General features: G+C 42.7%; 1 long non-coding RNA gene across 1 annotated transcript; it reads right to left on the bottom strand.

The window, feature by feature from the left end:
• Window positions 1–11,607: 11,607 nt before the first annotated feature.
• Window positions 11,608–12,593, bottom strand: LOC122063137. The gene is made up of 3 exons (XR_006135211.1): window positions 12,453–12,593; window positions 12,204–12,299; window positions 11,608–11,690 (listed from the first exon to the last, which is right to left on the bottom strand). It is a non-coding gene; the product is annotated as an uncharacterized LOC122063137 (long non-coding RNA).
• Window positions 12,594–15,767: the final 3,174 nt, after the last annotated feature.

The following is a 15,767-nucleotide window of genomic DNA, read 5'->3' on the forward strand; positions in this document are numbered from 1 at the left end:
GGACAGTCGACAACCCCGGTGGTATATTCAAGAGGGTCAATCGTACTGCTTTTAAATTGCTAGAGTCAGCACCTTTAAATTCTGTCATTTATTTTATGTTGAGAGCCAGTGGTCGGCATGTTTTATTTTTTCGAGTACTCACAGTGGGCCTTCTCCGACAGCCCTATGGGCGTATCGCGGGATGGAGTTCGTGGCTCGTACCCGGAGCATACGCGCACTGTGGCTGTAGTAGCACTAAACCAAAGACTTAGTAATGTTGCTTAGGTGGATGTGATTTAAAATGTATTGCATAGCATGTAGTGCATATGATTGTGATTTGTTGTGTGGACTGCTGTGTGGTCCATCTTTCCACTTATTGAGCTAGTGAGCTCATCCCACGTGTGCACCTCTTTTAGATGATTTTGCAGGTCATCAACCAGATGAGCACGGGGTGGGTCCCACGGTCGAGTTCCCTGAAGAGGACTTGTGGGCCCCTAAGGAGTTAGAGCACGACACTGATTGCTTGTGCGAGAGTTGTGCTGCGGGACCGCAGTTCTGATGCCAAGCTGAGCTCCACTTTTGATGCCGAGCCGAGCTCTACCTTGTGAAGCCGAGCTGGGCTCAACCTTTGATACCGAGCTGAGCTCTAGGCTTTGATACCGAGCCGAGCTGTATACTCTGATTTTTAATGATTTCTTTTATGTACTTGATACGTGAATTGTACTCTTATTGTGTAAATATCATGCCTTCGGGCCCACATGTATTTAACTATTGTATCACAATTAGGGTATCAAGTATTATGGGAATATTCATAGGTAAACCAAGTCTTCCGCTGAACTGATAAGCTCTTTCTTAGTTATGTGTATGTTGTGGTGGAATACTGTATCCGATGATTCTAGCAGGTTTGGGTTAACCAGTGTTAACCCGGTCACTGGCCTGATTCTGTGCGAACGGGGTGTGACATCTTGATCTGATTGTATCCCGAGTACGTGTCTATGAAGCTCAGCACTTCATGTTCTGAAGTGGCATCGATGAGAAGGTCTATCTTTGGTAAGAGGTAGTTATCTTTCGGGCAGGCCTTGTTTAAATTTGTGAAGTCGATGCAGATCCTCCAATTCCCGTTTGCCTTTGGGACCATAATCACATTGGATATCCATTCGGGGTATTAGATTTCATAGATGAACTTTGCTTCTAGTAACTTCTTTATCTCCTCATCTATCTTCTACTGCCTCTCGGGGGCGAAGGTCCTCTTCTTCTGCTGTACCGACTTTTTAGTTGGGTCAATGCTCAGACGATGATTTATTACCTCTCGGTCTATCCCAGGCATGTCTGAGGCCGACCAGGTGAAGACGTCAGAATTGCCTCAAAGGAATGTGATGAGTTTTTCCCGTTGCTGTCTTGGCATTGTAGCCCCAACTTGGAATTGGCAAGTACTATCCCCTTCTTCGGCTACGACTTGTATCAGGTCCTCAGTTGGTTCTCCCCTCTGATAATTTGTATCATCGCGTAGATCTTCTATTGGGAGCACCTTGCCCACCTTTCCCTTTCCCTATAAGGTGGTGGCGTAATACTTCCGGGACGCCTCCTGATCGCCTTGACACTCCCCAATCCCATTCTTAGTTGGGAACTTCATCTTGAGGTGTGGTGTGGAGACGACACCCTTTAATATGTTTAAGTCAACTTTCCCAGTATGGCGTTGTACGCTGAAGTGATGTCTACTACCAGGAAGTTGATCATAACTGTTACCTGGCTGTCTCCAGTGCCTGCCCTTACTGACAACTCAACCGACCCTTCTACTTTGACCGGGGCACCCGAGAACCCTTGCAACAGGTGTTCGACCTTCTTCAGCTTTCCTTTATCTAGACCCATATTTTGGAAGGCTTCAAGGAATAGGATATTAGCTGAGCTGTCGTTATCCACCAAGATCCTTTTTACTTTGCATTCAGCTACGGTCATGGTGATTACCAGGGCATCATCATATGGCGTCTGCACCCCTTCCAGGTCTTCATCCGGGAAGGAGATAACCATCCCCGTCCTTACCTTCTTATTTGATCATTCGGCCACATGCATGCTTCTCGCATAGGCTTTTGCTTTCTTGGCCGAGATGGAACTATCTACAGCGGTTAGGCCTCCACTGATAGTTGCTATAACCCTAGTTGGGCTTTTATGATTGTCACGGGGGAGATGGTGAGCTTCCTCAGGTGTCTGGTCCCTTTGCCATTCCTGATTGCCCTTGCGGGCTAGCCCCCTTCTTTCACGGTGGCCACTGCCGTCTCTTTGGCGGTTATCCCTGCGGTCATTGCCATCTTAAGCATCCTCCTTTTCACGGTCTATGAATCGGCCTAGATATCCTCTTCAGATCATTCCTTCGATCTCTCCCTTCAGGTGCCAACAATCTTCGGTGTCATGGTTGTGGTCTTTGTGGAAGTGGCAATACTTGTCCATATTGTATCTCTCAGGATGTCGTCCCATCTTCCCAGGCCACTTCATGACTCCGACGTCTGAGGTGTCTTTTATCTGCATTAGCATGTCCGTCCGTCTCCAGTTTAGCAGTGCATATCTCTCGAACTTCTTCGACAGACTGGGTGCCCGATCACGTTCGGACTTTCATCTCTTACCCTTGGAAGGTTTGTCATCATCTCTTGAGGTCCTTTTCCTCCCTGTCTTCACTTCAGCTTCCTCATTAGCTTGGAGGGTTTCTTCTATCTGAATATACTTATCACACCGAGCCCTCAACTCAACTAGGTTCTTCGGTGTATGCTTCACCAAAGACCTTTTCATCTCTTTATCTTTGACGCCTCCCAACAAGGCCGTGAACTCTTCTTTCGGTCCAAACCTCTGATCGTGATCTTCTCCTGCTGGAAGCGCTTCATGTAGCTTCGCAGTGACTCTCTTTCATGCTATTCGACGTTGGTCAGGTTCAATGTGGTCTTCTAAAGGGGTTGGCTACTGTAGAATCCCCTCACGAAGAAGTAACTCAAATCGCTGAAGCTATGAATCGATTTCGTCGGCAGACGATTGTACCATAACCTTGCTGCTCCTCTGAACGTTAAAGGCAATGCATGACACATGATGTTTTTTGAGACTCGGTGGAACTGCATCGCAACCTTGAAGCCTTCCAGATGATCGACAGGGTCTCCAGACCCGTCGTAGGTGTCATATTTGGATAGACGAAAATTGACCGGGAGCGGGTCCCTCATGACCTCATCGGCTAGAGTCGTGTCATCAGTGAGATCCAGTTTGCGAGTTCCTGTCTAGGATCATCTACTTCAACCCCGAGTCCTCATGTCTATGTCCGTCTCCTTGGTGTGGTTCCTCATGCCTAACCCCGGTGTTGCGCCGCGTCCTTTCTTTGGGTGCGGGGCTTTCCCTCATGGCTTGGTTTCGAGGATTCCGACCAAACCTTATCGATCCTGAACTACTTCGATCCTCGTCTTGGGCTAGCTCTGGCTGGACATGGGAGCCTCGCGGTGCTCCGCCGGTCTTTTGAGAGACGGCCTTGGAGACCTCCTTTATTGTCTCGGCCATTCGGTCATACTTCTCCTGAAGGGCGTCAAACTGCTCCCTTGTCACATATTAGGAGGGGGTGGAAGATTACTATCTCCGTGTACCAAATATCCAGCCGAGCACCGGTCCCTCGCGGAACCTTCCCGATCATTGTTTCCCCGTTCTTCGTCAATTTTCGTCGAGGGGGGAGCCCTCCTGAAGCTTCCCCCTCATCCATGTTTATACTCGGCGCTGCTCTTGTTTTCTTACGATTGTAGGTTTTTCCCACCATTACTGTCTTTCCCACGAACGGCGTCAATTTGTTACTGCCAAAAATCCGTATGAGCCGACCCTACATAAGCACAGAAGGCAGAGGCTTGGAGGTATCTCTGGGATTAGTCCTCCGATGCTCAAGTTAGTGAGCGACAGAACAATGTTTTTACAGGAGTAATGGTGGGTGTCGGCGTACCTCCCCCAAGTTACTTTTGGGTTCCCTCTTATAGGGTTTTGGGAACCCCCCTTAGGCATCTTCTCCTCACGTGGTTTGAAGCCTTGCGGCCTCTATCGGATGGGCGACACGCATCTCTCCCTCGGATGCCATATGTCTTCGCTTTATTGGGTGACAAATTCTGTCGTATCATTTCCTACGGTTTCTCAAGGGGTAGTGATAGTTGTGGGAGGGATACCTCTCGTTAAGGTTGTGAGAAGTGTAGACCTGGTGACATGGGAATGATGGATGTTTATTTGTATTGCATTTGTGTTTCATTTGGGGAGGTTTAGTATTCATGGTGGGGGTTGACAAAATAGCACCAAAGTTATGAAGTTAGCTGGTTTCTCAGGGAGGAGAAAGAATCTTTTTAAATGTGGTAAGGTGATGGGGTGTTTAGCAGAGTAGGGGGAGGGTACGTTGGGCTGGATATGGTTTGAATGGGTTCAGTTATGATATGATCATAGTTTTAAGTATCGGTGTGTATCGTGCCGTATCGGTCGATACGTATCCGTATCGGTAGGCATCGGCACGATACATACCGATACACTACGGAGAATTTTGGGCCTCTTTTTGTGTATCGGCGTATCTTACGTATCGTATCGTGTCGTATCGTATCGTGCCGTACCGTATTGGTACCGATACGTACGATACTCTACAATACGAACTTTTGAAAATCTGAAAATTCCCGAGAGTATCGGTACGTATCGGTACCGTATCGATATGTATCGAAGGTATCGTGCAGTATCGTACCGTATCGGTACAATACGGCTACTTAAGTGTGAATTTTTTGTTGTTTGAAACAAACACTTCACACTCTCACCAACAGTTTTCTAGATTTTTAATATGTTATGTAAAAACAAGTGTTCTACAACTTCCATGGAAATTTTTTATTTTTCTCAAAAAAAATATATTTTTTTAATTTTTTTTTTATTTCGAAATTAATTTTAAAAAAAGAAAAGAAAAATCCCCAAAAAATTTTTTCTTTCAGAAAATTTAGTTCATTCAACTCTTAAAAATAATGTCATAACTTATAATTACTAAATACATGATTTCAAATGAAACCCACATTTTTTCCCCAAAAAAGTGAGGGTTTCAATTTTTTTTTTTTATTTCTCAGATCTACTCAAATATATTGGTCCACACTTTGTTGATTTTTTATATGTTCTTTAAAAACATTTAATCTACAACTTCTATAAAAAAAATTTAATTTTTCTACAATGAATGGGAGACCCACTACCATAAATATTTCGACTGGGGTAAATATTGTGCCTATATTCGACAAGTGCAGAATATCATCGTAGTTGCTCCTATTGAAGAAGAAGGTCCTAGCCAAGGATTTGAACCACCACGACACTCTTCACGGCACTCATCACAGTGGCAATGGCAATGAGGAAAGAAAAAACTGTAAGAAACTCAAACCTCATCATTTTGAACATTTTCAACTCAATATATTTGTCTATCAATACGATACCCTCTACTTAAGTATTTATGCATTCTACATGTTATATATAGCTTTTTTTAACTATTTTTTTTATGCAAAAGTGTATAAAAATATGTTCCCTATCCATTTATGTGCGTATCTTTAGCATATCTTAGCGTATCTCCGATACGATACGATACCCTCCGATACGTATCTTAATTTTGACCGACCGATACGGCGACCGATACCGATACTTTAATCCTTGATCGTACCAATGGACACATTCAATCTTTTTAGAAATTTCTTGCCCTTCTCTTCAACTGACTTCATGTGAGGGGGAATAAGGCCTCAAACTGTTGCTGGTACTTAAGGATAGACTTGCTTCCTTGAGTCAAGGCCGAGAACTCCGCTTCCTTGCATTCTCTAAAACTATGAGGATATTAGTTTGCTAAGAATAGTTCCTTAAATTGTTTCCATGTGGGTTCCAGGTGTGAAGCAAACAATATGGCTTTTGAGGCTTGCCACCAGGAGTTGGCCTCATTCTTAAACTGTAACCCCGCATAAATAATCCTTTGAGCATCAGTGTACTCAATCAATTTAAATATCTTTTCAATCTCTTGGATCCATCGATCAAGCTCCAAAGGGTCACTACCCACCTTAGTGAATGTAGGTGGTAGGTTCCTTTGGAATGACTCCACCACTCTTTTGGTATGGCCCACCGACTAAAAATATGGTGCATACGCCGGATGGTACGGGTAAGGAGGTGGCATCATATACGGAGGTGTACCCTGAGGTAGTATGGGTGGTGTACCTCCAACTTAGTTCTGAGGGTTGATGCCAAGTGGTGTACCTCCAACCTATGCCCCAACACCAGGCCCTCCAATTGGACCTTGTGGAATATCTACCCGCGGAGGATGACTTGGTAGTGTAGCATACACTGTTGTTGCATAGCGGTCATAAATGCCTACTGTTGTTGGAAAATCTATTGATGGAAATTCTGATTTGATTGTTGAATCAAGTTTTCAACATCACCAGGGGTAAGTATTGGAGGAGGATTAGGATGTGTAGCTATGGGTGGATCCTCATAATCCACATTCTGATGAGTTGTCTCTTGAGGTTGTGGGTTAGATGTTTGCCCTGTAGGTTGAGGCTCCTATTCATTGGTGGCCTACCAACAGGACGAGTACCTCGTGGTGCATCCCGAGCGACACCCTCGGATCTAGTGCGTACCATCGTTAAGTGTGCCTAATTTGCACGAAAATTTCATATGAGTTAGTATTGTAACTCATTACATAATAGATCGAATTTTAGTGAGCATCCCTGTGCACTAACACCCTTAAAGCAGTTGAGGAAAATGCATATATCAATTCAACCTCCAATTTGTATCTCAGTAAACATGTCGGCCAAATTTTCTCCATATACCCATAATTTTTTTTTAAAAACGACACTCAAACCCACTAAAGCAGGCCATGTAGGACCCACCGGTGGAGTCTGACCCTTACTGCCAAAATCGACGGATTAAAGACCGACGGGCTTGGCGGGCTGAACCCCGTCGGTTTCAGCCCATCGGAGTTACTTGAGGCCATGTTTTCTGCCTAATTTCTCTTCCTTTCCCCTTCCTTTGAACTCAGGTGACCTTGGGCGATTTACTACGACTCGACTCACTGAATCGACGTAACGATCTGCTCAAGTTTGCCATCACTATCATTCCATCTTCAAGGTAACTCCTAAACCCTTCATTTCTCAAATTTCTAGGTTTTCTCCCTTTGAAATGGAAAATCTTCCAATGTGGTTGGGGATTTGGTTTATCCTTTGATTTTCTCCATGAAAAATGATTCATATTCTAATGTAAAGCTTAGATTTAAGTTTCTAAGTAGTTTGATCCATGAAATGGGAGCCTTGGAGAAATTTTTCCCCTTTTTATGCCCTAACATATGATTTTAGGGATTTTATTGTGCATCTCTCTTATCTATGTCAATCTAGCCTCCACATTATAAATTCCTTTGTTTACATTGCAATGTTAGGCTTCTCTTGGGTTCCGTAACCAGTCCTTTGAAATTTTCCCCCAATTTGATTGCATGATGGTTCCAAAAACCCTTATGTAACTTGCTCAAAAGAGGGCATCTATATTAGGGAAATTTTATCCGACTAACTCTTGAATCATTGTTTAGATTTGAATCATAAATCCTTAAGTATATTAGAATCATGATTATTTGTTTCCCTTGTATGGTAAGCCCTTCATTTGGCTAAAATTCCCAAATTTGAAATTTTTTCTACTTGATCGATATACCTGTTTGAAATCCTTGAATTTCTTATCCCCAAACCCGATTAAGGATATGCTATCTCTTGCTTAACCTAGTATGGCACTTCGTGTTCTCTTGAAAGGATTTATTCATTGTATACATCCTTGGACTGCTTCATGCATTAAGACTACCTCTTATTTGGGATCATTGTAAACGGCAATCACCCATGTATTTCTTATTCATCACTTTGCTTCACTTGTTTTTGCTTAGTGGATTCCATCACCATACTCCTTCTCATCTATGTATTTTGAATCACTTGGCCGGTTTAGGTATCTGGGTTTTTGATGACTTGTAATGTACTAGCTTAGATCACATCTCCTAAAACTTTTCACATGCTATTAGCTCATCATTTTCATCCCTTTGATTCCATTTCTTTTGCTATCGGTCTCAACTTGGTACTCTTATACCTTAACCTCTTATTTCATATCATGTACTTAGCTCTCTCCTTTGCAATTTCAGGATGCCACCAAGAAGAGGCAAAGAACCCATAGAGCCATCAAGGAAGAGAAAGACTTCCAAGGCTAAGAAGAGAGAGGTGGCGTCTAGCTCATTAGCCCCATCACCATCTAGGGAATGGGAGGACTCATCCGACTATGATGAGATGGTCTACTATAGTGCAAGAGCTACATCATCATGGAGTACCTTCTGTTCACTATCAGTAATATTGGAGGAACAGGTGAATGTGGGGCACTTTTCTTGCATTCACCTCTTGGAGAGGTTTTCTGCCCTGGGTTAGGAGTCCATTCTCAACCTTGACCGGCCATACTATAAGGATTTGGTGAGGAGATTCTACTACAACCTGGAGGCCACAGAGGAGGAGGGGGAGTTCGCTATAGTCAAAATGGTGAAGAGTGTAGAGGTCATCCTTACTACGAACAGACTGGCAGAGATTCTAAATATCTCCTCAAAGGGCATGCACTACTACAGTCCTCCCAGGACCAAAGGCATAGGCCCACAAATGAGCCGGGACATGCTGGAGCACATCTATGAGGTGATTAGTGGTTCACCAGCAATGACGCATCGGAGTTAGACTTTTCCCCTGAGGGTAGGGTGTTTACTAGGTTGGTGTAGTTCAACTTAGCTCCTAGGAGCGGTCACCAGAACTAGGTAGGTTTCATGCCCACATACCTACTTGCTTGCCTGCTATCTGCCCTTAAGGGCAATGTGCCTAGATTATGCCTCCCCTATTTCATACTGAGGTCCATGCATCACTATGCCTTACATCCCGAGGATGCCAACCTACCATATGGCAAAGCTCTTACTCTAGTCTTTGAGCACTTCGCAGTCGACCTTACTTGGGAGGAGGGATCGGTCCCGAGGGATGTTCGCTACCAAGAATTTGAGGCAAATGAACCTGTATGCCTTGATGATAGAGCCACGGGAGGCTAGCGAGCAGGAGAAAGAGGATGTAGAGCAAGAGGAGGGTGAGCCCATGGAGGAGGATGGGCGTACCAGAGATGATGGGAGTCCTTCCCGTACTAGGAGAGATCAGAGAGGAGGAGGTTATGGAGGAGGTGCCCTTGGACACTAAGGCGAAGGGCGGCAGATCCCGTCTTCCATGGAGCTAGTAGTTCCAGATCAGCCAGAGCCAGTGGCTCGGACATGCCTAGTGCTTCTGGCACCCAGACTTTGGCACCGCCACCTGCTAGAGAGGCACCTATTCTACAGAATATCCTATCAGAGCTGAGGTCCCTGAGAGAGAGTCAGGCTGAGCTTAGAGGTCATCTTGGAGAGAGTGCAGCCAGGGAGCAGGAGCTTCTCAGGAGGGTGGAGGAGAACACTAGTAGAGAGTTCCAGATGTGGAGGTAGTTTGGAGAGATGGAGCCCAGGTTTCAGCGACTTACCTAAGTTATGTACCACTCTTCTAGGGTGATATCTATGGATATTCGTCATGTATAGAGGAGAGTGGTGCACCTCCATGATCGATTCACTCATTGGGACACACGCCTCAGCATCGACTCTCGGGTCCACTTAGGAGAGCCTTTCGATGTATCTAGCGACAACTCCGACTAGTGTTCTAGACTGATGACCTATTATCTTCTCCTGCCCTTTTTACTTGTCATTTCCATTTGACTTTTTTTACTTTATTCGATAGCCTTACCTATTGTGGGTTTCATAGCTGACTTTTATGCTTTACTTATATGATCGAACTGGTATGGCATATGTGATTCGTTTTGTAATTTATTTCATTTTGTGTATTTAAAGTTTGAGTTGTGATCTTGATAGAAATTGTGGATTCCTGAATGGTTTGCTTATATTAAACTGTGTGGTTTAATGGTTGGCGACACGACCTTTATATGTTATTATCTTATTATACTTGTTATCTATCAGGTTTTATGTTTGAAAATTTTTTGTTTTCTCATTTTACGCGGTTATGTTGCTAAAATTTTGTTAAAACTTCCATTACCAAGTAATTCAATTATGAAATTCAGAAACTAGTTAACTAAGATTCATATTAACAATACATGCATGCCATGAATGCAATGGTTATAATTCTTTACATTTTAAATTTAAGGCTTTTTAACTTTTCATAAGGTTTTTATCTTCACCCACCCCAGATCTATTATAGTTTCTAGGGGGTCGAAGTAGTATGCTATAGGCAGGCAGAGCATCACGCTCTGATACCACCGTTGTCACACCCCGCTCACACTAAACTGAACCGGTGATCGAGTTAACATCAGTTAACTCACAAACCTGCCAGTATTAACAATGCAGTAACTGTCATACAACATACATCTATCAATCTAAGATAGGACCTATATTTTCAACGGAAGACTTGTTCATAATAATACCTGTAATTGTTTCCCAAATACTTGATACCCAAATTGAGTTGTAAAAGTTATATACATTTGGGCCCGAAGGCATGATATATATACAGAATACAACAATTTAAGCATCAAGTAACAAAAGGGAGTACATCAAAAGAATAAAAAAGAATCACTTAGAAGTCACAGCTACAGTGTAACACAATCCTCGCATGTGCAATCGGCACCATGCTCGAATTCAATAAGGACCCACCAGTTCTCAGATGGAAACTCCATAGTGGGCCTGACACCTGATCCCCAAGCGGATAACCTACAAAATCACCTAAAAAGAGTTGTGCACATAGGATGAGCTTACTAGCCCAGTAAGTGGAAAGAAAGACCACACAAGGTAAGCCACACAAACAGTCACCAAATAGATGCATCTATATGTAATTCATTTTAACCCTATTAGCCTAACAGCATTACTAGGTTATAGGTTTTGTACTACTCACAACCACAGTGCACGTATAGCCCTAGTACGAGCAGCGAACCCCATCCCGCAATATGTCCATAGGGTTGTCAGAGAAGGTCCACCGTTGGTACCAGAATTTAAAATGCAAGCTGGCTCCTGACAAATTTAAATGACAAAAAGTAAATGAGTGACTCCACCAAAAATAAAAGTAATACGATCGCCTCTCTAAATATATCACCAGGGTTACCGACTGTCCTAGCGATCAGTCGTGTGTACTTCTAGCCATTGTAAGAGTTCGACAACTGTAACCTGATGCTTCTCTCCAATGATCCCCCAATACGTAAACCCCTATTGGGAAGGGTCGTAGCACAAGGGTAAATCACATTCTAGTCACATGCCTCTATATGAGCATAGTACGATTACACAATGGCATCACATCCCATACCACGAGCCACCATGCACTAGTTTTCAAGCTGACTACAGGATCTAGTCTAGTATATACATTATGTCCAAATGAAATTATTCCATCACATACATTAAGACATAAAGGATATTCATCATAAAGCAAAGCATAGCATGTTATAAAAATGCACATACAATGCGTGATATGGCATATGTGATGTCTTGTCTACACAAAAGTAATATGATGACATGGCTAGGCTAACACATGTCAAATGATGCATAACATTTTGAATTTAAATCAAAGTCCACTCCCCACTTACATATATGTGTACATGGTGCTTGTACCCGGTACAAAAAAGATCTGACGTGTGGGTATGCGTATATTGAGTGTAACCTATCATGAACATAATGGTTTATCATTTCACTATATTGGGGTCAAAATCATCATGTTTGAATAATAAAGTTGAGGTGTGAATCATAAATGGGGGTTACCCATCAAATTTGGACCAATTCTAGAAATTTCTGGAAAGACAGGTGGGCTAGAGCCAAAGACCAATAGGCTATGTAGCCCGTCAGTTTCAGCCCGCCGGTTACTCCAGAACCTGAAAACTGAGTTCTGACACTCTGGGCTAAAACCAGAAGATCGACAGGCTATGGTTTCAGCCCCTAATTACTCCAGAGCCTAGAATCTGAGTTCTGGAAACTCAAGTGAGCTAAAACCAGAAGACAGGTGGGGTAAAAATACCTGCCCTTTGAACGAAATTTTTTCAACATTATTCCCAACTTTCCTCCAGCTTGGGGAACTTGTTTGGGGACGATCTGACGACTCAAATCACTTATCTAAGGTCCAATCACATAGTCTCAACCTAGATCTAAGGTCAAATCAAAAGAAAATGAAGATTCCTACCTCTTTTTTAAGATGGCCAATGAAACCCCAAATTTCACTTCTTTTGCTCAAGAACCTCCAAATACTCTAGATCTTCACCAACACTCCTTTCAAATCCTTCAAAATCATTATACACACTTTCCATTAGACCTTAGATTTGATTATCCAAGTAGGATTAGTAAGATCCAAGTGAGTTCTTTCCCAAAAATCAAAAAAAGGGTTTAAGGATGGGGTTTTCCTAAGAATCCTTGGAATGTGTGCAATACCTACCTCAAATCGAAGAGCTCGATGAGCTACTCATAATCTAGGCTCAAAATATCAAGACCTAGCTCCGGTGGAGCTTTACGGTCGATTTCCCATCTTCTTTCTTCTTCTTCTTCCTCTTTTCCTTTCTTCTTCTTTCTCTCTTTTCTTTTCTCTCCCACCGACCAACTAACATTAATGAGGGAAAAAACAATTAATGTCTCCCCCTTTAATACTTGGGCCCCCCAAAATATCTTTGAGATCTCAGGTGGGCTAAATCTCAGGTGGGTATATCTTGGGTGAGTACATCTCAGGTGGGTAGATCTCATGTGGGTATATCTCAGGTGGATACATCTCAGTTGGGCTAAATCTCAGGTGAGCTTCAATAGGAATAAACTCCCACATGATATTAGATTACGTTAGCACCCACAAATACTAGTATGTACCTTTACTTTTTGTACATGACCTCGTGGCATGTGCAAATTCAAGGCTTGGGTGCACGTATTACACTTGGGACCCGCTCGGTCATGTCAAGCCAACCCGAGTTCAAGGTCACCCTTGCTACCATATTCCATATGGTACCAAGGATTTGATGATCCATCTTCATTAACTTAGCCCCTTTTATAGGGGAAAAGAGTACAGTAGCACAAAACAAGCATAAAACATGTGGGCCATATGTCACATGGTTAAAACATGTAGGCCTTACTACCGACACTTTACATAGGATTCCAATTACAAGAAAATAACACAAATTACACAACATACGAGAAGATAACATCACACGACGCACAAGAAGATAACCCTTAGTAGTTGTCAGAACTATCAGTGCTACTGGCTGGATAAAAGATAGCATGATCAATGAGCCAGTCATTGTGTGCATCGAGGAGACGCTCGATTCGAGGATCAGTGAGTTATCCAGTTTGATGGAGATCCCAAGCCTTATCGAGACGATCAAGGAGTGGAGCCAAAACTTGTTAGGGTAGAATGTCATTGGCACGACACATGGTGAGAAGAAAACGTTGCCATTCGTCTTGATGGTTGAAGCGGGTTTGGTAGGGGTCATATGGTTTGAGGCCATAGATATGGAAATCAGATACATATTGAATGTGATGGTAGGGTTGTTGATATTGGTTAAAGGTTTGGTGAATGATAGGGGGTCGATGAAAGAGGATTATGATGTGGGGGATATTCGGGTATGGGTTATCAGAAGAAGGAAGATAACTAGATAAGAGGTCAAGCCAATGCTCTGGTGGAGCAAATAGTTGGAGAAACTAAAGGATAGGATTAATTGGTTGATGGTGGTGAAGAGGATCAGTCCATCGTCCTAAAAACCAATGAAGGGTCATAAGGGGGAAGTTAAGGGCAATGGTGTGAGTGGAACAGAGGTGCCAGAAAATACACTTGTATATGAGAGGAAAGTCTGAGAGTTCAGCAGGAGAGGTAAAGGTAAACATGGTTAAAAAAGGGTAGTTAGGATGGAAACAAAGGCCTAAGATAGGAAGTCCATATTGTCGAAGAGAAACTTCAAAGAGTTAGAGGGTTGTAGACTTGCTATAAGAAAGGACTGTTCTTAAAGTAAGGTCCTGGAGTATTTCTGGTGGAAGATCTAGAGGAAGGGAATAGCAAAGGTTATGGCCAGGTAGTGGAAGATGGGAGGAAGAGGCACCAACGGTAATAGGGAAAAGTAAAGGTATAATGGCAAAGGTTGAGGTAGGTCAGGAGAAGAAGTCTACCAAGACATTTTCTTTTCCTTTAATGTGTTTAACATCAAAAGACCATTGGGAGAACCACTGATCCCATCGAAGAAGTTGTGCATGAGGGAGAATCTTCTATCGAAATTCAAGCATGTGCGAGAAACTGGACATGTCAAGTTCGATAAGAAACTGATGGCCAATTAGATAAAATTGGAATTTCTCGATACCACGCTTGACTGCTAGGATTTCTTTAAAAGTAGAATGATAATGAGCTTCAGAAGGCTTGAAAGATCCACTTTTGTAACACAAACAGTTCTTATAGAGGGAGTCTGTTCTTCAAGAAGGACTGCACCCCAGTGAGTATCACTGGCATCTGTTTGTAAGATTCTTTTTCCTGTGGATGAAATCTGAAGAGTGGGGAGATTCTCAGACAGTTTCTTTAATGCTTGGATAGCAGAAGTATAAACCGTAGACCATGGAGGATCCTTTTTATGCAAAAGTTGATGTAATAGAGAAGTATGTACGGTCTGTTGTGGAAGAAACTCTGTCATATAGTTGACAATCCCAAGAAATTGGAGAACTTGATTTTTGGTGAGAGGACCATCTGGAAATAACTGTAAAGATGTTATAATATGTGGTTGCAGATGATATTGTCCTTTGGAGATGGTAACACCGAGAAAATCAATAGAAGGGACGCCAATTTGTATCTTCTTAGGAGAGAGCATTAGACCATAGTTTTGAACAATTTGATGGAATTGTTGGAGAAGCATAAGATGATCAGTCTCATTCTTGGAGAAGAGGAGAATATCATCAATTTATATAAGAACATGGTCTTGGATGGGAGCAAAGATCTTAATTATGGCTCTCTGGAAGATAGAAGGTGCTATTTTGAGACCAAAGGCATGAATGTCCATTGCATATGATAGCCTAGAATGCAAAAGGCTATCTTTGGCCTATCTTCGGGGACAATTCCAAGTTGCCAAAAACCTGCTTTAAGATCAAACTTGGAGAAGACAATGGCATGGGCCAACTGAAGAAGCAACGCCGGACTTATTGGGAGAGGAAATTTTTCATCAACCAAAAAGAAATTTAAAGGTCGATAATTCATAACCATTCTCAACTTTCCAAGAATTTATTCTGTTCTTTTATTGACATAAAATGCTTGGCATGCCCATGGAGAGAAGGTTGATTCCAAAAGACCTTGGGACTGAAGTTGTTGAATCTCTTGGATAGCCAGGGAGAGATGCTCCGGATTGAGACCTGGATGGCTGGCTTTTGTCGGATTGACATATTCATTTTTCTTGAATGGAAGTGTAATGAAGAAGTCAGAATTCTGCCGTAAAGGGTGAGAACACTCTGTAAGGAACTCCGAATGAGATTCTGCACAAGATGTGGTGAAGATGTGTGCTTTAATTTCATCAAACAGAGAGGGACCTGCAAAAAAGAGATTAGAAATAAGGGACCAAGGGAGAAGCTGATGTTTATAGACAAGGCCTTGGGGAGTCCATCTGAGAGGAAGATGGCTAAGGATATCAAAACCTATGATGAGGTCTTTTTCGAGAAAATGTGTTCTTAGTACTGTATGGGTGACAGACAGGGTAGGAAGAAGTTGGATCTTTATGGGATGGCGAGACACGAGTGTGATATG

Source organism: Macadamia integrifolia, unplaced genomic scaffold (genome assembly GCF_013358625.1).
Source record: "Macadamia integrifolia cultivar HAES 741 unplaced genomic scaffold, SCU_Mint_v3 scaffold1208, whole genome shotgun sequence".
In the NCBI taxonomy this organism is placed as follows: domain Eukaryota; kingdom Viridiplantae; phylum Streptophyta; class Magnoliopsida; order Proteales; family Proteaceae; genus Macadamia; species Macadamia integrifolia.